The 22,732-nt window shown below is 44.3% G+C and overlaps 1 long non-coding RNA gene across 2 annotated transcripts in view; it reads right to left on the reverse strand.

Annotated features, from left to right (window-relative positions):
* Nucleotides 1–1,814: 1,814 nt before the first annotated feature.
* The window catches only part of LOC135419058 (uncharacterized), a 95,048-nt gene continuing 74,130 nt past the window's right edge, over nucleotides 1,815–22,732 (reverse strand). For both annotated transcript variants that reach the window (XR_010432806.1, XR_010432807.1), the window contains exon 3: nucleotides 1,815–2,096. This is a non-coding gene — a long non-coding RNA (uncharacterized LOC135419058). The remainder of the gene's footprint in view (nucleotides 2,097–22,732) is intronic.

A 22,732-nucleotide genomic window follows, 5' to 3' on the forward strand; every position in this document is an offset into this window, starting at 1 on the left:
CTCCGAATGGGGAACGCGTGATGTACAGCTGGGAAGGGACTTTTTTAACTGCTCAGTGAAGCGGTCACAAATAGGAAGAAACTGCAGTTTCCTACAATATTTAGCATTATATAGGCCCTCAGCAGTGCCACACTTTACTTCTTCATTTCTAGCATCCCCCTTTGAGAGTTCTACCCCACTTCATCATCATAAACATGTCAACAATCAGTCCCCATGGAGGGCTCTGCTGTTTGTTCTTCGGCTCACATGGAGAAAGCATGTCCCTGCTCCAGCCCCCAGCACACATTTCTCTATGCTCAAAGGGGCTGGAGTTGGAACGTGGCCATCTTGTGGCTCCCGGACCTTGATATATATATGGAAAAAAAAAAATAAAAAGCAAGGAACATGAACTTGATAAATACGATCAGCTGCCGGGAACGTGCCTGAAGCCTCCTGCTGCTGTTGTTGACATCAGAAAGCTGCAGAGCTTGGGAGACGGGAGGAAGTTTTATTGTCTCGATCCTACCAGGAGCACGCAATGCCGTTTCAGCTGCCTGGTGCTACCCAGCATGTCCCAAACCTGTCACCGGGAAAACAGGACATCAGTTCTCACCTGCCGAACCCAGCAGCTGGGGGAGGGCTTCCCACTGCCTCTCCCAAAACCTCAGAAGAACTTTTTCGTAGAAACCAGCACCAGCATGACATTTCCCCAGACTAATTTTTTATTACACCTGAAGTTTCCTGTCAGCCACCTGGCAGTTCCCTAGCCTCAAGGGCTGCTAACTGGCCCAAATTGTGTGGCCAGACAGGGAGCACCTGAGCCCAGGGAGAGGTGCCACTCCAGGGTGCAGCTGTGTGTTGGTTTTTCTAGAGTGGCTTCAACTGGTGAAGCAGGGCAGCCCCAGCTGAAAGTTGTTTCATGTTTTAGGAAGAAAGAGGATCCAAAACATGGTCAGCTGCTCCTTTGTTCCCTCTCAGCGCTTATCGAGGAAGTTCAGGCTTCCTTAAACTTCACTAACACAGCAAGTTGGTCTATCAAAGGACCAGGAGTGAATTCCCTTAAAATTGATGGAGAAGAAAGAAAGCTCATTCTAGTTAACAGATATATTATCTGAATACTAATTCAAGTAATTGAGCTGAAAAGAGATGGAAACTCCTTTGGGAAAAGGGAATATGAAGCAGTACAGTATTTTAGCAGGGGCATGATGAATAATTTTGCAGTCACAAGTCATGAACACATGTGATGAAGATAGAAATACCTGAGAAGATCCCACACAAGTGCCTTTTCAGAGCTTTTTCACCCTTTTATTTTCTTCCAGTGTGCAATGCTCCCTCACTCTTTCAGATCCATGGCATTAGATATAAGACAGGACGGAATTATTTTCTTTCATATAGAGAGTTTGGACCCCCTGAAAGGGGTTGGCTGGACAGTTATGAAGATGTAAGCCCTCTGTATAGACCCAGAACAAACCTCCCCAGTGCTTTGCTAAAAAATATGGTGCAATGCTTGGCTGGATGAAGCACAGTGAAAGAGCTCAGTTTTCATGGCTCATTTAGTTGGGGACTTTTCTTCAGGGACAGCCAGCAAGAGCACTGATTTTGATCGCTTTCTTCTAATGCAGACAAAATTATTCTTGGATTTGGGCTGAGATTGGCTTAATTTATAGCACTTTTAAGATGCTTCAAAGAAGTTACATGGAGACGACAGTTCCCAAATCTGCACCACTCCAAGACAGCCAAATCCTTTCTCACATGAACTTATAGCATGAATGCCTTTGGAAAAGAAAACCTCTATTCAGAATTTTTTTTTTTAAATTGCTTGTCATTCAGCTATGGCTGCATGGAAATGTTTCCTGGCCTCAAGTTTCTAACTCTTTTGCAAAAAATGTTCAGATCTTTCTTCAAAGTAGAAGAATGTTTTTAAGAAAATAGGTTTTTTCTTTAAAAAAAAAAAACAAACCAAAAAAAAACCCTTACATTTTGCAGAAACCAACAGTTCCTCATGAACACTGTGGGGTTTTAATGGCTGGAGCCCTCTTGCAGCAGCGTCCAAGCAGCCCTGGTGTACGCCTGTCAGGGGCACTCAGGTGTGAAGGTGCTGAGAGATTTCTAAGTATCTGGATCAAGAAATGGAAAGAAAATGCAAAATGAAACTTTCCTGAGTAACACAAAGGTTCCTCTTCTAAAATCACTAGAAAACCTTTAGTACAAACTCCTCCTCCCTGATTATCCCAGAGACAGATTTAAATAGCACTGTGCTTTGCAAAGGGAGCTGCAAAGAGCCCCAGAGCCAGTCAGCTGAGATAAAAGGCCACAGCTGAGTGTTTCTGTAAAGACAGCAGTTGCACCATGTGACAGATATTTCATAGTATCAGTACTACACGCCACAAGGTTCTTCTGTAAATGGAAGAAGAGGTGTCTTTGTGTCCCCTGTCATGGCTCTTTCTCCACATCCGTGGCACACAGGGATGCAGGATATGCTGCTATCTGGGATGGGCAGGAAAATGAAAGGCACACACATCTTACCTTTGAGCACACAGTCTCTCACTGCTATCGCCAGACTCTGTGAGTTTTAAGGAGTGAAATATGGCCCTATGCCGGTTCATATCCCAGGTGCACAAACCTACCCTTCACAACTTTATTACTTATGACCCCTCTGTGCCCCAGCAGCCACATTTGGGGAGCGTTACCAGCTCTCTGCACACTTTAATCCCTGTCTCTCAGCTCAGCACTACCTTAACTCTCCTTGAGTGATCTGATCTGTCCTGTGGGACAGACCCTCACACCTGAGCACACATTGGCACAGCACATGCATCAGGGTGCATGCAGGCACCTGCCCTTTTGGAAACGTCCCTGCAGAATCCTGCTGTTCTGTTCTTTTATTTCACATATATCCACTCCCTAAATTCTCTCCTAGTTCCTGAAACAGCCTTTCCTATCATTATGCAGCTGAAAGAAAATAAACTTTCACAACCATTTTTATTACTCCATTTAAAACCTGTTTACCACCTGTTCCGTTTCCATGTTAAAATATGACATTAATTTGGGCCCAGGCTAACCCCACCCTTGTCATCAAATCACTGCACTTAGATTAACCAAGACAGAGACTTTTTTTCGCTTTGTGTAAATCTACTTTCTTCTCCATGCTAGACATGATTCTTGGCAAAGATGCTGAAAAGAGGAGCTTGGAGGAAATGAATAATATTTTTTATTCTAAAGAAACCAATGCCAAAAGTCAATTTAGAAAAGATAATACAGCTTCGATTGACTCATATGTTTGTCAAGATGCTGTGACTCTGCAGAGCCCCGGTGAAAGGAAGAAGCTGTGATTTTAAGCTGCATAAACTATGGAACTTTTGCGTTGTTTGGACTTCTGCAATCAAATCTGCATTTCAGTTCATAAAAATAAAGCAGATACTCAACATATTTTATATTCAGGGCAGCAAGCAGACCAGTTTTCAGAGACACCAGGCAACTGGCTCCAGTAAAGCTCAGTTAAATGCAATCACCTGCAGCCACTCTCCTCCATCTGACAAGACAACATTCCTGCAAAAGTGGTTCTCCTTCACTAGTCCTGTCATTAAACCTGAAAAACAGATCTTAAGATTTTAATTCATCCGGCAGTAGCTCACCTCACTTCAATTGCACAGCCATGCAGATTGATAGGTCACTTTGGCCCAGACCAGGGGAACCCAAACTCCACCTCGGAGCTCTCAGCAAAAAACACACTGAGCATGTGTTGCACAGCCCTTTGACACACACTCTGTGTTATACCTGAGTCTCCAGGCCTTCCCTGAACACGCTTGCAGCATACTAGAAGGGTTTAAGATCTCCCTGGTAAAAGCTCTATTTACTCCCTGGGAAGTCCCACACAGGGTATTATTTTAGTGGTCTGTCAACGCAAAAGCTTCAGCCCGACTGGGGTTGTGCCATCCCAGGCATATATTAATGAATCACTCCAACAGAAGCATCTTAATGCAACCATCCTTTTAAAAAAATCAATCAGAATTAAATGTAAACCGCAAAACCAGTAAGTGGATGTATTGTTAAGAGGTTTTGATTAAAGCTTTTGAAATTAAAAGGATCAGACTGAGGATCACAGAAACATACCACAAAATCATCAAAAGAAGATGAGGAGCAGATTTTGTAGCCCTTGCTCTTGAGGGAGATAAATCAATTCTTTACATTTTATGTAAGGAAAGGGTTGCAAAACTTGGCCTTGGAGACACAGAAAATCTTCTTAACTGATCTTGAGTCCTTGAAGCCAGTTAGTCCTTTGGTGTCTCCCCTGTGAGGAGTGTCTGGTAGCAGGATAGCTGCCCCAAACAGAAATTTCTCTCCTGTTGCTTGGCTGGATGTGCCAGGGTGAATTTCAGCATACCACCAGCATGGTGACAAGCAGCAGATGCTGCAGCTCATCCACCACTAATTTCTGGAAGCAGAGAAAGCATTTTATAAAGCAGTGATATCACCAAGTGAGAGAACTGCTTGTGTTGCCTGATGGGTACAACTTAAACCTTTAATGTCATAAAACTCCTTGCATTGCATTTCTCATGGAATAACAGCAGTGTGCCATATTCTGGTTTTTACAGGAAATCTTAAACATCAATGTGAATTTTTGTTTCCAATCACACTAAAAATGAGTAAAGATCATTAAGCCTGTAGACACTTCAGCATGGTCAAACCCTCATCCACCCAAAATCCTTACTGAAACTTCATTCTTCTGTTTAACTACTAAGGCTTCTGTTTCTATCCTAATTTCATTTAAAATTTACCCCTTCCTTGGATGTGCAGGTATAGAAATTGAGTGTTGGATACAGCCTTTGGATGTGAGTCTGTATATGCACTGTCAGAGCCGAAGGCAGAGCGATATAACCGCCCTCTTGCAGTTATAAAGAGTCAGCAATTCCAGCACAGCTTGTGTGGTGAATAGAACCCTAAATCCAGATGCCAGATTACAGGTAGTCTTTCAGTTCAATTACACCCAACTTCTCCTTTTTAGGCTACCCGAAAGCCACAGAAATTAATCCCTTTTGCAATATGTCTCTGCTAAACTGAAACCTTGTTAAACACAGCCTTGAAAATTTTTTCTATATTTACCACACATTTAAAAGTAATATTTTTACGTGACAGAACAAAACAAAACAAAACAAAAACAAAAATAGGCTCTCTGCTGAGAATTTATATGTCAAGCTTTGCGCCAGCGTGTCTTTTTATGGCCTAGTTATAAACCCCTGGAAACAGAAGGGTATATAATGAAAACATTGACAGATCCTTACCTAGAATATTGCAAATGAGCACACCATAAAAATGACTAATTACAGATATTGTAAAACTCAGCTTAGCTCTCAGGCCCAGCTGGTGGGCTGGAGGGCAGAGATGCAGACAGTGATAGCAGAGGGCTTGGCCTCTGCTCCTGTTGGATTTGCCTACATACAGACATGGAACTCCTTGTTTTGATGTAATGAAAGGTCAAATGAACGGCCATGACCACAACAGGAAACACTTTTTATAATGTTGTGAGCTTAATGGCAATAAGAGTGCTTGTAGGTTATCTGACCTGCAAAAAACCCCTGCCCTTGTTCACTGCCAGCAACAAGTCTCTGCATATGTCCACCCATAGTGCCAAGAATGTTCCAGCTAAGTAGACCTTACCTGCCTACTTCAGGTGGGGCTTGAGGATGTGTTAGACCACATAGAAAACCTCCAGATTCCTGTAAGTGATTTTGTCTGGTTTGTGAGGGAGGGAGTCCCTCACAGGCTCTGAAGAACAGCAGTGGGACGAGGTGAGGAGATTGGAGCTGGAGTCTGTCCTCATGTGGGCACACAGGAATTAGGTAGTTATTGCACTGGAGCCAACCTCACCAAAATAAAGGTCAAAAATAAATGGAGACTTCATGACATGAGTACCCATGCATCAGCAGGGGATAGTTTATTTGGTTTACACATTTGGAGAAGTGTAGTTACTGCAAACAAGTTTCTGCATGATTGCAGGGATGGTACACGTGCTCTTCATGTCATGCCAGGCATCTGCTATTGCCTGCTAAACTGGGAAACTGCTTAGGCCAGACTCCACCACTCTGACATGGTCCTGAGAGATGATGTTCTCTGAAAGATGCTCACTTGCAGCTGTTGAGGAAAGAACTTGAGCCTTTTCCATCCATGTTGGAAAAGCTAATGTCAGCTAGCAAAAGTACCAGGAAGATGACTCTGGGCTTGGGGAGGTTTCAGAGGAAGACAATCTCCAGCATTTCTGTTTCTCCCTGTCCTTCTCTGTTCTGGTGGAGAAAAAAACCCCTTCATCTCTCTTTTGAGCCTAAGTACATCACCTGTATCCTTCAGTGCCTGGTTGGGCTAAACACATTTCCCTGCGTTCTGACCCTCCAATGGTTGCAGAAACCCCATCCCCAAGGTCACAGCAGGCTGCTCTGTCTGAGGAACTGACAGCTGTATCCATTAGGAAGCTGTAGTGGAGCCGGTGAGCTTTACAAGAGAAGGCTGAACACTTCTTAGCGGGTGCTGGAGGCACCCGCTATTGTAATAAAGACCTCAGCAACAGCAAGGGGACAGACCCTGGCCATGGACAGCCCGAAGGCCTAAAGATAAAGGGTTGGATTACACAAAGCAGCCTCTCATTATCCACTCCTTGATACTGGTTGGTAACAGTGTTTTTAAGGAATCTCTTAATTACGTTTTACAGTGCATAGGTTAGGCATTTTCCAGCAAGGGCTTTATTGTAATGGGTTGCATATGTTCTCATACTGTACACCAAAATGAAACTTAGCTACAGGGCATTTCCTTCCGCTGGTCTTGCTGGGGAGCAGCTTTAACCTCTTTGCAGACACAAAGCCATATTTCACTCCGGAGAGGTCGCAGCCGTTCCCTGCTCCCATCCCATCGGTTGAACCCTTAACTGTGCAGGGAACTCGCCAATGTGCTGCAGGGAGCAACCCTGAGGGGGTAGGGGAGAGGTGAGACACACATGGAAGAGACCCAGGAGGGTAAAACCCAGCAGTGCCTGACTGCCAGTAAAGCCCAGGAGTCTCCCAAGGAGGAGCCCAGAGCTGGCAGCCACATCACTGACCAGTGCCAGACTGCCATGGAAATCACCTGGGGACCCTACTCCAACACCAGCAGTGCTGTATGTCTGTCACATTTCAATGCATCAGAGTCAGGACTGTTGGAAAAAGAGAAAAAAAAATCAGTTTCATAGGAATGAAGACTGGATTCATAGGTAAAAAAAACAAAACCCAGATTGAAATGGCCAGATATTTGGATAGGATTTGTCCACAGTCATCAGCTGTGGTAAGATGTTCTCCTGACTTTGGACTCTCAACATGGTTTACATAGAACAACCAGAGCTGCTTTTTGGCCCGTAGGGGTTTTTTTCAGCTGGAGATTGGTGTGAGATCGAAGAAACGAAAACTGTATTGGGAGACAAACACTGCTAGGTCACAGGAATAACTCATGGATTCCTCTACTCATCCCAGCAAGCTGATGCTGCAGCATGACTATCAGAAAAAAATCCCCAGCTGCGGCTTAACTGTGCAGAATTTACTCCACATTTTGTGAGCTAGCCCAAAACTTGGAAACTTCTGACCATCTTCCAGTTTGAAAACATTGATATTGAAAGGGGATTACATGTGGCAGATTCAGATCAGGCAAAAGGACACACCTATGCACACAACATACAGGGAAGAAGTGTGACTCCTTGCCATGTGATGTAATAGAAAAAATACGTTTACATGGGTTCAAAGAGCAAGTGGACAAGTTTTTGAAAGAAAAAAAAAATCCTTCAAGGTGTTCTAAATACCTAAGTAACAACACCGTGATTGGTGTTCCTGAAAGTTCATGGCATTATTTAGACACCAGAGCTGCAGAAATAGTTCCTGTGACAGGTCCTCTGAGAAGAGGCCGACGACCAGCACAGTTAAGTGCACCTTAGCCCTGCCTGAGGAGTGTGGGTCCTGTTAGACAGGTCCCCAAAACCTCAGACTGCATCAGAGGATTCTGCTGATTTATCCAGCAGTGAAAATATGCGTTACCCTTAGAGCTGCTGAGGAGGGATTAAATCTCAGCCCCACAAACAGCCAGGGATGTGACAGCTCTGTGCAAACCAGGAGCCTGGCTGAAATGACACCTGCATGAGTGTTTCTGGTAACTGGAATTTGCAGCTGGGTTTTCCGTGGTACCCACTCCTGTTTGCACTTGGACCTTTGAAAATTTGACCTTTGAAGAAAGAAATTTATGTTGTCTTTATGCCTTAAGCCTGAATTTGTCCTGAGGGAACAGTAGCAGAAAAAACAGCTATTTATTTTTAATAGACACCAGCGTCATTACTTGGGTCTGGTGAGCTTAAAGGATTGGGAGGTGAATGATATCATCAAGGAAGCAACTTCTTTCTTTACTTTTTTTCATTCATCTAATAGAAGAAAATCCCTCACAAGAATAAAAGAGCCATGCTACAGTGTGCAAATGCTTCTCTTTAGGACAGCAGACCTCATTTGTCTTGTTTACTGTCCCTTCCACAAGGCACAAACTTCCCTTATTGTGCGGTCCTGGGGACAGCCTTCATCACACTCATCAAGAAATGAACCAGGTGATGGCAGAGGCGCCTGCAAACCCCCACATTCTTCTCTCCCTGAAGGACAGAGAAGCCCCTCTCAGGGAAGGAAAAGTCAGGATTTATCTACAGTGACAGCTCCCCGGCCCAGAGTGGCAGCAGGGAGCAGGGCCCCCCACCCTTGGACACCTCGGGGTCACTGCAGGCCAACCAGAGCACCTCCACTTGGCTATGACCTTGCAGCAGCCCTTGCAAATCACATCTGGAATGTGTTTCAGCTTCAAGAGCAATAAATGAAAACACTGAACACAACAGGGTCGAAGCACTGTTGTCTGAAAGAAAAGGTAATGCTTTGACCCTTATTTGGCCCATGACATGTCTGGTTATTCCACCAAGAACTATGAAAGTGTGGCTTGGGATGGGTAAAGGATAATAAGGTATTTTGTCATCAAATAATAGAATTCATTTCAAGCTTCAGTGGCACCCAAGAATGGGAAATGTGAATTCCCCACACTCCAAGCCACTCTTTTTCTTTTGTCCCAGATATACAACAAGCAAACAAGAGCTCCAGTGGATTCGCACAGAAGCAATCATGATCAGAAAAGTTCATGCCATTTTCCAAGCAGTTTGGCAAATCCAGATTTGAGAAAAATTAGAAAACCAGTAGTTTAATTTGTAAACAAATATCAACAAATGGAAATTGAACTTACAAGACAAAAATTACATAAGACCTCTCTGTCATGGTTTCTTTGCTTTTCACCACAGAAGCCATGGGTGTGATTTCAGCACCCTGCTCCCTAAAATATCCCTTTGGAGGATGTGGTAGTGTTGGCTGCAGGTACTTCCATAACTCCTCCTCTTTCACTGCCTGTAGCACCACACAGATCAAGTGTTCCTGGTCCTGTGGCCACCTCTAAGGACTATTGCCTGGGCCACAAGGAAAAGCACAGCAAGTGCTCACAGCATTCCTCTGAGAATATCCATAATCAGAAGGTATTTCCCATTTCCTTTTGTGGCAAAATCCACTTTTTCCTTAGGAAAGCATTTGCTTGCAGATGAAGTGAAAGGCATCCTTCTGGATGAGCCAATGCACATTTTATTTTCCAAATACAACTGGAGTAAAGCTATTTTCTCGAACCTGAAAAGTTCTGAGATTGCAGGTCTAGATTTGGAAGTTGGACCTTGCCCAGATGATGCCACCTATATTTCCATTTCTATTTCACTGCCAGCATTGACAGACAATCTCTTCTATAAGGTCCATTAATTTACTGCTCAAATGAATAGTTTTCCCTTTAGAAAGGCAACAGCTCCAAACTGTGAGCTGCCTGGCAGCAGGGCTCGTTTCAGAGCCCTCTGCCTTCTCATGCCCTCACTGGGTCCACTCTGGGGATTTCTGATGTTTCTCTTTGGACTCTTTTGGAGGCCTCACCCACCTCACATCAGCGAGCTATGGGGAATTTGAGCCATGGAAACTTCATCAGAAGGATTTTGGAAGTTAACTCAGAGTATATCACTGCTGTGGTTGCTGTCTCCCAGGAGCTGACGGAAGCAGAAGACAGGGATGGTCATAACTGCTGCTGGAGCCATCACAGCATGGCACCATCCAGCTGGAGGGGACAATTCCTGTCGCTCCTTTTCACAGGCTACAATTGCAGAAGGCTGCCAAGAAAGTGACGCCCCATCCTTTAAGTTCTTGGATCCACACGCCATGGTCCCTGGGTAGCCCTGGATTTCCATGGTACCATTCCCACCATGTGGCCAGGTAAGTTCATAGCCATGTAGCTCTCCTCACTCCATGTCTGCTGGAATTTCACCACATCCATGTCACAGTGTTGTGTCTGGTTATTATTTCACAGAAGGATTTTATATCTTGCCCTTCAAGCCTGGTTTGTTACTGCTTGTAGGGATGGAAGGGAGAAGACAAATGACTTGACAAATGACTAGACAAATGACTCGACAAAGGCTACAGAGTGAACCCAGCACACCACAGAAACCAGCTCCCTGTTTTCGTTGCAGCAGTTTCAGGCTGGCTTTTTCTGCCTGATTTTTAAATTAAAAAAAGCCCCAAGAAAAAAGCCTGACCACCCTCTTTCTGAATAACTGGCTTACAGAAAGCTGTTGCTTTTTCTCTGAAAGGATTGAGAAACAGGGGCCTTCAATAGCTTCTTTGTGTAATTTTATTTTGCAGCTTCCAGCCCAAGACAGCATTTCTCGACCTGTGAGGATATGCTGCCCTCTTCCCGTCTGGGACGCTGCAGCTCAGCAGTGCCATGGAGACACATCTTGGATCTGTGGGATTTACCCAGACAATCAGTAATCCTCCACTTCCACAGGTTTAGTCTCTCTTGGCATTTAGGTAATGGGTAAGGCAGAATTCATTAAAAGTGTGAGGGACCAGGATGGTGTTCAAACCGGCTCTTCCTGACCTCACATCCCCATCTGTCCTCCCTCCTGCCAAAGTCACAAAGCCGAGCCCCTCCACCACCACACACTAACTCCTGACATCTCTCTTCACCTTCCCCATCATTCAGGAAAGAGATCTCCTCCCACACCTAAAGAATCCCATAAAAACCAAGAAAATCTTCAAATGTCCTTTACTAAAATGCCATCATCTGTGAGCCTCCACCAGGAAATTGAATGTTTTAGGGGTGCACAACACTGATGAGGGCACCAGAACCCTACCTTACCCTGTTAAGAGCTGCAAACCTTTACCTCCCCTCTGAGCAAAGGGGACAGATGAGAACTTTCCACCTCCAGGTTGTGACTCAAGGTTGTCACACCTGCTGCTTTCACAGGTGCCTCTGTGACAGGAGATCCCCTCCAGCAATTCCCCTGTGACTGCTCTTATCAGCTGCTGAAGTTTAGAAGTAACTTGGAACAGAAACTTCAAGGAAAATGGGGAGAATTGCATTTCAAAGACACTGCTTGAAAGAATCCTTTGAAGGACCCTATTCAAAGGTTCAGGACTTGATAGAACCATTTAAAAAAGATATAAATTCCTGGTTGGGTCTCACCCCAGCAGGACAGAAAAGCTGCCTTCTTTGTGGGAACACAGTCCCAGCACAACACAGGAGATGAGATCCATCTGATAACATCTTAAATTACTTTCAACCTAAAACATCCAAAGGTAATACATAAAGGTGAGACCTACCTCACATATTCATGAATGACTTCCCTAAAAAGACATGAGCTTGTGCCCATGAGCTTGTAGGTGGTACAAAGAGAGCTAAATGTTTGCAGTACTGGCTGTATATGAGATACCCTACTGAAAATCCACAGTCGACATTTACATCACTTACTGCTGCAATGTTTCCATCCCAGGATTAAAACACAGCAGTCACTTCCCAGACAGAACTTCCACGGTCATGCTGAACTGCAGCCCAAACATGGGCAAACCTTGGGCACAGCTTATCTTTGTGCTTGTCTCTGAGGGCATCCAGTCCTCCCCTCTCATCCCAAATATGCACTTTCTGGCAGTAACATTGCCTCACAAGAGTCACCAGGCTTGACAGCACCAAGATACATTTGGGCTGGCAAATTGCTATTAATGGGTCAAATCAGCTCACGAGCACAAAAAAATGTTGTCTGTCTAATTTCCTGACGCACTGTTTCCTGGTAGATTTTTTGTGATGTTCAGAATTTTATTTCTCTTGGAAAAAAAAATATTTTATTTCTAGATGTACTGAGGAAATAGCTGATCTTATCTCCTCTATTATAGGTGACTTTTTAAAAATAATATCTTCAGTGATGCACAAACCTCCATTTACGCAAGCCTTGGTTCAGCTAAGCCCTTAGCCCCTGAATAGCATGAAGAATGTGTTTAAGGGGATTCAGCAGGATGTGTTTTTAAGGATATATTCAGCCAATTTGCTGACATGGGGTCAGGGTTCTTACCACTGCGGCCCTCAGCCCAGTCATCCTTTTTTTGCATCATGACTCCAGTTTGGCTGTATCTGAACCTGCATGGGAAGAACCTTTCACTTTCCCAAGCAACAGCCCCTCATCCTGGCTGTGACCTTTGCCTGTTCCTGCAATCCCTGTGAGCAGACACAGGAGTGCCTCAAGGATGCTGGGCAGTGACCCCAGAGGGAGGAGGTCTGCCTATGCTGCCCAGCATGAAGAAGAGCCTGAGGTCCCTGCTCCAGCCTTGCGAGCCAAGGCAGCACAGACACACCCAGTGCCCAAATGCTGGTGGAGAATTTGTGTTCAGGTGCTGGGACACAGTGGCAGTGCCAAGGAAGGGGTGCAGGCTGCCTGAGCAGGGGCCCGGCAGCAGCTGCAGTGATAAGGAGCAGACACTGAGTTCTTCAGCCTCTCTCCTGCAGCATCAGCATCTCACAGGGCTGCACAACTAGGGAACCAGGCAGAAAGCCAGGAAATCTTGAGTTATATTCCTGATGCTGCCATTAATTTCTTATATGGCCTTGGGCAACTTGTATCACCTGCCAGTTTGGGTTTTTCCTTAGATAAAGTAGGGAAAACAGTTAACATCATGGATTTATAGAGCTTAAAGCTCTACAAAGAAGAGTCTGGTCTGGCTTCTTTATATCAAAAAAACCTTTAATTTCAGTCAGTTGTGCCTGAATCAAGGCCAATTGCCTATGTTTGACCAATATATATCTCTCCATCTTTTACAGAAGAACAACTTATCTTCATCTAAAACATCAAGAGATGGAGAAAAGCCAGCACTTCCCTTGGTATTTTCCCCCCTGTGATTAATTCCCATCCCTTCTGAGCATTCAAATTTCATTTCCCATTCGAATTTTTTAGGATTCTTCTTTCAGCCACTACTTCTAACAATGCTTTTTTCTGCTAAATGAAAGTGTTTGCGTGATTCAGCATTTCTCCCCTTGGCTTATCCACACTCGTTGGTGGGCTGAGGGCAATAATGGCAAAGATAATTAAAATCTGCCCTGTGCTTTGAAATATTAAGCCCATCTCTAAGTCCCATTATCCTGCTCAGTGTCAGAGGTACCCCTGACAAGTACTTGACTTCAGCCTTTCAGGCGGCACGCAGCTGCCAGAGAAAACCAAGAGTGGAAAAGTACTATCCCTTCAAAAAAACAGATGTTGCAGCTCCAATCTGTCTTCTGCCAAGACAAAGGAGATGCACTAAATTGATCTTTTGTAAAGGATTTTGTTTTGCTTCCAAGATTAATATCACAACAAACTGGGAGGCACCATTCCTCAGGGTGCAACGCTATATTGCAGAACTGAGCCTAAATACCCATGCTGAGCATAATTTAGTTAGTCTGCAACTATGTCTGAGAAGGGGGAGATAAACTTTTTCCATCCAGTAGCACGTTATCTAAATAACCCCTCTGTCTCAGAACACAAAGGCTGACCACTCAGCTTCAAAGCCAGGCAGTATCTTCTAGGCTTGATGCTGCCCATCGTGGAGTGCCAGTGGTGTTCTCAGAGCCCTCACTGGTGGCCTTCATGGAACTGCTGGGTCACACAAAAGGAAAGAAGGAATGAAGGGATCGGAAGGACAACCTGGGACATCCTGCGATGTGGTTGGAGGGCTCTGACTGGAAATAACCCTTTTTACTTGCCAGAAAACCTCATCTCAAATCATGCAACCGGGTAAGGGACATTCAACACAGGATGTCACTAAAGTACACACAAGGTTCTAGATTACAGGAAAAGTGATTTCTTAACACCTTTCACACCTTTCATAAAAGAGATTCTCTTTATCCACAGACCAGAACACTGCAGCCTGTAAGCTGGCTTTTCCCACAGGAACATATCTGCTTGTCACCATAAATGACATTCTCCTGCAGTAATTTCTGCCCCTTACAAAAAGTGACAACCCCTTTCCCAAACACACCAGTCCCACACATGGTTATTCTTCCCTTGCTGATGTGAACCACAACACGTCTTCACCAGCCACTACTGGGTTTTCAGCAAAAGTACTTTAAATCCCTACTTGTACAACCCAATGGGGATGAATGGAAGTGTATAATTTAAACACATTGATTCAACGCTCCATAGAACAACAAATTGCTCCTGCCTTTTTTACATGGCATATCCAATTAACAGATTGAAACAAAAAGGATCACCAGGTTGTGGTATTCTTTCCACACTTCTTCATCCAGCTGAATAACTGCAAGTAAATTCCATACTAGTTTCACCAATGCCCAAATCTCTATGCTATGGCAATTTGTGAACAAATTCTATACATACACACACTCAAGGTGTGATCAACAAAAATGACTGGACAAACCAGAGCTTTTCAGATTACTTTTTTTTTGCACTGTGGGAAGTCTTTTACAATGGTGGAAAGCACATGTAATGCACTACCTCAAGACAACAGCAATTCTCACTGGTGCATCGAAGCGCCTCTTTTCTACTAGAATTAGTCTGCACAAGGAAGTTTTGTAAGCTCAATTATGCCAGCTAGGAGTGTGAAAAAACAAATACATCATCCCTACAAGAGAGAGAGCTATGCCAACAAAAGCGCCTGGTGCAGTGCTACCAAAGGAGGGATTTACTTTTTTCTTTCTAGTATAGTTAATTTTATTTGGGTAGCTCTGATAAACTACACCATCAAAAGAAACCTCTTGGCTAAAATAACTGTGTTTCCAGCGTAGGCTGCTAGTCGGTGATATCCGTGTGTCAGCACATTCCTCCTGCTAGAGAGGAGAGACCTCACACTGAATTCTCTGAAGGCTTTACCTGGGATAGAGGAAAGCTACAACAAGGATCAGGCTGTTCAATAACTAAAAGGAGGCTGAGACACAGTGTGGTGAGGGGAAAGCTCTGGCTGCTCTGGGCCCATCAGACAGGGCATTCCTGCCTGACATGCTTCCTCTTGGCTGCAAAGTGAGTTTCTTGGCAGAGATGATCCGCAGCCAGACATGGGATTCTGGGATTCTGACATGACCTGCTGCCCACATCTATGGCAAGCTCTTGCTTCATGTGGGGGTTTGTAGTTGGGCCTAAAGATTGGTCCTGACGGTTGTGGTCCCAGTGGGTTGTGAGATGGGTATCCCAGGTCATAGCTACACCACACTCTGGGGATGCAATGGCAGAAAGTGTTTCTTTTAACCTGGAATCAAAACAAGGTCTCTCGGGTTTTACCTGGAGGTTGCAGACAAGGTACACTGGACATATTCAAGAAATTCACCTTTCCCTCCCACTGTTGCTGAGCCTAATATTTGCCTCATGTCAGTCTGATGTAGTCTCAAACTGGCTTCCACCTGCTGTCATCGTGGGGCTGACTACAACACAATCAGAGCAGAGCCAGAGGAAGAGCCAGAGCCAGAGCCAAAGCTACCTCACAGGGAAGGTTAATCTGAGCAACCCCATGCCAGGTACATAACACCCCTCACTGCAAATGGGCACCTGTTGGGATGAGATGCATTCCTCTCCCCTGCAGTCTTCTGTCTGTAACCTGTAAATAACCTCAGGTAAGATGGTCTGAGACTCTCTCCATCCTTCCTGCTCTGATCTCCTCTCCAACACACTGATGAATTCAGAGTCCTGTAACACAGCTTCCAGTCTGTGGCCAGGGCCCCTTCCTTTGTATCCTCTGGAGCAGCGAGTCCCACCTTTTCCTTCTTGCCTTCTTGGCTCATTGCCCTCACTAATCCGGAGGGAGGTTGTTTGTTGGGCTTTTCTTCCTTAATCAATCCACAGAAATGAACTTGCATGAGGCTTTGTGTTTCTACAGAGTGAATTCCACAAGCAAGGTGTAAAAGTAATTAAGGCGCCAGGCTTCAGCGCTCCAACTCTGCCACCAGTGAGTGGTCCCCAGGCAGCCACCTGCACAATGAAAGCACAGTGAGGGGGGAATCTAAAATCCATGGCTTTTTAGAAAGCCACATCATTTCTCAGTGTAGCTCTCTAGGGGCCAACAGATAAACAGCACTGCCCCAAGGAATTTCCTTCCTCCAAAGGTGGGAACTGGCCGAGAGGAGCCAGGGCCTCCCATCCTCTGATGACATCAGCTTCCTCGGGCCTGGGGTGAGGGGACTTCAAAGGAGGAGTTAGGGGAAAAAACCCTCCTGTGAGAACCAAGAAGGTCTTATTTCTGGCCTGGAGGCCATGTGGCAGAGCCTCATTGCCAGGAGTTCACCCCAGCACTCTCAGGGAGACAATAAAACAAGTGGGAAAGCATTATCACGGCAGAGGCAGCCACGGAACAGTGACTGCAGGGTTGTGAGAAGCTGCTGTCCCAGTTACTCCAGCCAAATGGCCCCACCTCTGCCAATATCTCAGCTAACCCACGAATCTGCCTTGACAGAAGGCCACCAGTTTCCTGGGACCTGTGCCTCCAGGCTGAGCTCACTGTGGACTATTGCGTGCTAAAACCAAGTTAGCCTTCAGTGCAGACTCTGTAATGGTGCTACACCTATTTCCTTCTCCCTACAGCTTCCTCTATCGTTAAATCTTGAAGAACTGTAATATCTTTTTAGTCCCCAGCTCTTTCCTAAGTTTTGCTGAAATTTAGCCAAGAACTTCCTGGGGGAAGAGGAAGGAGAAGGGACTGGCAGGCAGTGACACTGTGTTCACATAAGCTTCATTTCCTTAGGAAACCAGGCTAAAAATAATAGTCAAAAATCTTGGGCAATTGCCTTCAACTCAACATCTCTCTCTAGACAGGAAGAAAGGAAGGAATTAACAGGCTGGGTTAGGTTATATTTCAAGGTTTGTCTACATGATTTGAAGCATAGAAATTAGGAATGAAATTAAGAAGATATATTAAGTCGCCTTCCCCCTCCCTGGGGGAACAAACCTACAGCTGTTTCCCGTAGCATATATTTTAGTGAAGTGTGCAGCCCAGTTTCAAATGATCCAAATGATGGAGCTTCCATCAGTTTTCAACAGGGACCAATTCCTTTCCCTACATATCTTTCCTTTTTTTTTTTTCTTAAAACAATTTTGACTTTTTATCTATTGACCAAGTTTCATCTCATGACTCCTAGCACACCTCTTAATTGTTTTATAAACTCACTGGAGTAGAAAGGTAAACAAAAGTTCTATGCCTACCACCTACATACTTCAAATAGCATCACAGGGTTCATTTCATGCTTTTGGCTGACTGAGACGTTCTTATTCAATACAGCTTAATGTTTTTAACTGCTTTTTTCTGGAAAAATAAAAAAAAAGTCTTTGATTAATAAATTCCAGGGGTGTTTTTTTTTTAGTCAGAGTTTTTCAGACTCCCCTCCCTGGCAACGTTTCAGCTTGAATTTGAAAGGCCCAACCCACTCAAAATATCCTTAAGAGGTTTATCTCACTCCTCTTGACATTTCCAGTTTAGTTTTCTGTTACATAATTAAAAATTATTGAAAGGGAAGGGTTGCTTTTATATGACATTATTCCAAGAAAATAGGTCTCCTTTCTAATGCTGTACATACAAGTCCTCAAGGGAAGAGGGTCGCAGTCTGTGCCAATTGTCAGTGCTTTCTGGAAACACTAGAACAACCACATTTCCCAGTTAAATTAGCTTTTCCTATCCAGCTATGTCTTTTGACCAAGTCTGAATTTTAGAGCAAAAATCCTGCCAGTGACCCAGTACAAAATTGAGAAGATACCCAAGGATGAATTAGCACTGTCATATAGGCATGACAGAGAAATATATTTCCTTTGCTACTTTGTATGAAAAAAACATCGTAAGGTGCCAACAGCTTCAGCTTCTCCACTCTAAGCACAAACATACAGAGGCTTTGACCAAAACCCCCATCTTTTACACACCTGTTCCACAGTCAGAAGCAGAAGACATGAAGATATGTGAGTAGACACAGTTTTCTTGGCCAAACTGCACTTGTCAAGGGCCAGTTTCAAAGAATTTTTTGAAACCGGGATTCCCCATCTCACAATTGCCTGACTCAGAAGAAGAGCTGGTTTCTGGTATTCTCACACCTCCCTAATGGATAGCAGCACATCCACAGCTGCCAGCAAACACAGTGGGGAAGTGTGCACATATTTGGGATTCATCCATTAGCAACTCCTGGCTTCCTCCTGCACCTCACAACCCACAAGAAGCACCATGGCACCAATGTTTCTGTGCCTGATCCCTTGCTTACAAATGCCCCTTGTAATGGGAAACTGCTGGGAAGACAGAAAGACCCGCTCTGTAGATGGGATGGAGAATATTGAGGATATTCCCCAGACCGTTTATGGGTCTCAAGGCCTCCAGAACCCTGCAAAGCAGAAGTCCCACGGGTCCACATCCATTCTCCATACACACATCTGACCCAAGACTAACTCCACTCTTGTCCTGAGCCTCCTGTTTCACAGAGCCTAATGCCACTCACATTTTCCATAAAACCAAGAAGTAGATTCAAGGCCATATTAGGCATAGTTAGATGATACTATATGGAGGTTCCAAGAAGTCTGAGCCTTTTCCTGAGCATTGACAGCTATGTCTGAGTCAGCCTTGCCATTCTATGCTGAGTCACTTTATCCTGAAGCATCAGCAGCAAGCAGAGAGTGGGGAGAAGGAAGAAGCAAGGGAGCACAGCCAGGACAGGGTATGTTACAGGAGCAGAGGGCACCAGGCTGGACCTCATCTCAGCTCTTCTGACGTTTGTTACTGGTGGGAAAAGTACTCTGAGAATGCAATTTTCGTGAGGGTTAGTCAGCCAGAGGAGAGAGAAGGACTGTGGTACTCAAACACAAGCAGGATACTCAGGAAGCAACAGTGATGTCCCAAACTGGGATTGCATTTTGGAGTGGTCTCATGCCAGAATATGTGTGTGTGAACATGTGCATGAGCACTGTGTGTGCATGCACACACTCCACAGAGTTTTGTTTGGACTAGGTATATTTTGGCAAAGTCAACAACAACTAATTGCAAACAAGCTGCATTTATATTCAGCCCTCAAACCAGCTGCTTTCAAAGCTGCACCAGTGGGAATTAAAAGCCTCACTAGTTGTTGCTACATGACCCAGTAATTTCGGATGCTATACCTTTTATTTCATCACAGTGCTTTCCCTTTTCTGGTCAAAATGAACAGTGAGGTGCTGAGAGTCTGTTCATCTACTTATTCAGGGCTCAGCACCACTTTTCAGGAGCACTATATAAATTCAGAAGTTGCCTGAAATAATAAATAACTGTGACAGGTACAGAAACAAAGCATGTAGCTCTTGAGCTAGTGTTTCCTCCTCTGGAGAGGTTTATGTTCCCTCGTGTCTGCAGAACAGAACATTCCAGCGATGTTTCAGCACTGATGGGCCCTGAAGCCTCAGCCAGGAGAAAAGTCAGCTTTCTGGCAGGAAACCCTGACTAGCTCCTGGAACCGAGTGAAGAAAAGGAGAAAAGATGAAATACTTTGTTTACGGTATCATGACATCACCATCATCACTGGAGAAAAATGCAAGTTCATCTTTCTTCCCTGGGATGGTCTGTATGACCCAAATGATTAGCCCTGCTGGATAACACAGCAGTGTCCTTCCCTTCCACAGAGAGCTCAGGGGCCGCAGCACAGGCACCAGCAGACGTGTTTGACCTTACGGCCACCGACTTCAACAGGTTGCATACGCAACCCAGAAAGCTCCCAACACTGAATTCCCTTTGCAAGATGTGATGTTTTTCCTCTTGAGTCGAGCCTGAACGTGCCTGCAGAGCTGTTGACTGCTTCCTGGCAAGTTGTACCATCACCCAGGACAGTGTATGGGCTCTGTGGGGACAGGGAAGGATTGCTGCTCCCAAAGTGTTTGCATCGTTCACTGCTTTAATCATTAGCATGTGCTGGCACTCAGAACAGGGGAGAACATGCCCAGGCCTTTACAGAGGGTAAACTATTTCATCCAGAGGAAACAGTTGCTTCAACTGGCATCTGTCACTCAGGTACACAGAGGAGTTGTGGTTCTCTGGAAAAAACCTGCCTCCAAGGAAACTTAATATGGCTTCATTCAAACACGTCTAGAATAGCAAAGTCTTCTCCATGGATGGTTTCATATCCCTCTTCCTTTTATTTCTCTTCTAATCCTGTCCCTCCACACTCCAATTATTTGTAAGTGGTCTGCTATTTTCTATATATCTGTTTCTGTTCTCTGGTAACTGAACAGTTGTTCAAGATTTCATGGACAGGAAAAGCCAGGATACCCCAGCACATCACATTTTACCTTTTTTATTTCTTCCTGGGTTTGCTCCTATAGCCTCCCACTAGATCAGGTCCACCAAAACCAGTTTTAGGCTTCATGACAAAGAGGTTGAAAGGAAAAGGGCGGGTTTTCTACCAGAAACAGGGGCCACTGCTCTCTTCTGGGAATGAGAAGTGTCTGAAAGCATGCAGAACTGCTATGACTGACAACCAGAAACGTACTAAAAATACAGTGGCAAATGGCAACATAGTCAGCTGAGACATCCCTACAGTGAGCCTTCCTCCACCTGACTGGAACTCAGATTGAGTTGTCAGAAAGCTCCAGTAAATCTTCATGCTCACACAAGACCAGAGCCAGGGGAGTGCTTTACTGCCCTGAGAAGGAATGGAAAATTGGAGCTCCAAAATCCTTGCAAAGGGATCATCTCAGGAGGGGAAATGGTGTGGATCAACTGAAATGTTCATTCTGGTTTTAGTACTACAGACAACAGCAAAGCAAGATAAAACTGTAAAAAAATCCAGATCTCATGCTTTATGTATTTGAAACCACTTGGAAATGTTTTCAGGACTGAGACATTTAATGAATTGGCCCTTGTACATACAAATACAAACAGGTTATCTTAGATCAACATTTTCTGATTACAAAAACCCAGTCAGAAAACTCCTGGCCAGACATTTTACATAATTACAACTCAAAAAAAATGCCAAATGAGAGCATAAAGAAAAAAATCCTGGCAAAATAAAAATTAATATTTTAAAACAGTAATTCATTAAGACAATGTGGAAGCTCCTGTGGAAGTCAGGGATCAGTCATTTCAAGGCACTGGTAGGAGCCCAACAAAAATGTGTTCAGTAGGAACAACATCTAGTGCAGAGATGCCATATCCTTAAGCCACGTGTGCCAGATATACTAAAGATAATTTGATATCAGCACTCTATTTTTTCATTATTATCTGGGGAAAAAAACTCTACTCCCACCCTGCTGCTGGGAGCTTTGTCCTGGATGTGAGCAAAGCACCCAAAACTGGAAAGACTCAAAGGATCTCAGTAGGCACTGCTGCACACCCTCCCTGGACACAGCCTCATACCAGCCCCAAATAACCCAAAATAACCTGACTGTGCATGTAGACAGGCAGAATAATTCAGAAAGACCAGCTGAAAAGGTCATTCCTTTATGTGAATTCAAGGGAATTTGAGGGACAGTAATTCATTCAAATGTTGACTCAAAAATGACATTATGGGCCTGTCCTTCACAATTGCTTCAAGAGTAATTTTAACCTCAACAGTTTCTTTAACTGAATCTGATTTAGATGGGAGTCCACCAACACTTCATTTTTATTTTAATTTTATGATTCAATTTAGCATTTAGCTTCATTTGCAATCTGATTTTATTATACTTGTTGCTAGTGGAAAATATATCCACCTATTACCAACACTACATAAATTCAGATGCTGTCTTAAGAAACATTCTCACACGTATGAGAGGTAACATTTCATATATAATATGCCTACTTGTTGATAAGACTTGTTGCACGACTCAGTGCCATGACCTTTCCAGAGGAAGTATTGTTTCATGCATACTATGTCACAAAGGCAAAGAACTGTGACCTTTCCTGCTGTAACTCGTGGTATCTTTGGGATGCATCCTCAGAGAGGTAAAGATGATTCAACCACGCACTGTGCACTTGCTCCAGCACAAGTGTTGATGTGAGAATATATTCCTTCACCAAAGAACTGGTATTCACATGTCTTCAGGACTACTCTTGTGTGAACAAAGGGCTCTGTTTCACAGATTTAATTTCCCTTCCCATGTATATTATAGACCCTGAAATAGCCTAGAAGTGGTTGCACTGCACTGTTTGCTAGCTAAAGGCAGTCAGAAGAGATGCAATATTTCCAGAAGACCTGAGTATTCATGGTGCAGTACCATAGTATCCACTGCAGTTTCAATAGGAAGTAAACCGAAGCCAGAAAGGCTGTGATTATACCTTGAAGGACACTTTCCAGGCAGTGGGGATAATACAGGGTTGCATCAGGCACCCTGGATAGTCTGCAGGGTCTCACATCACCAGCCATGAGCCAGAGATGATGTGGGTGCAGCCAGTCTAGCTCCACAGCTGAATGGAGGAGGTGA

Source organism: Pseudopipra pipra, chromosome 9 (genome assembly GCF_036250125.1).
Source record: "Pseudopipra pipra isolate bDixPip1 chromosome 9, bDixPip1.hap1, whole genome shotgun sequence".
Taxonomy (NCBI): domain Eukaryota; kingdom Metazoa; phylum Chordata; class Aves; order Passeriformes; family Pipridae; genus Pseudopipra; species Pseudopipra pipra.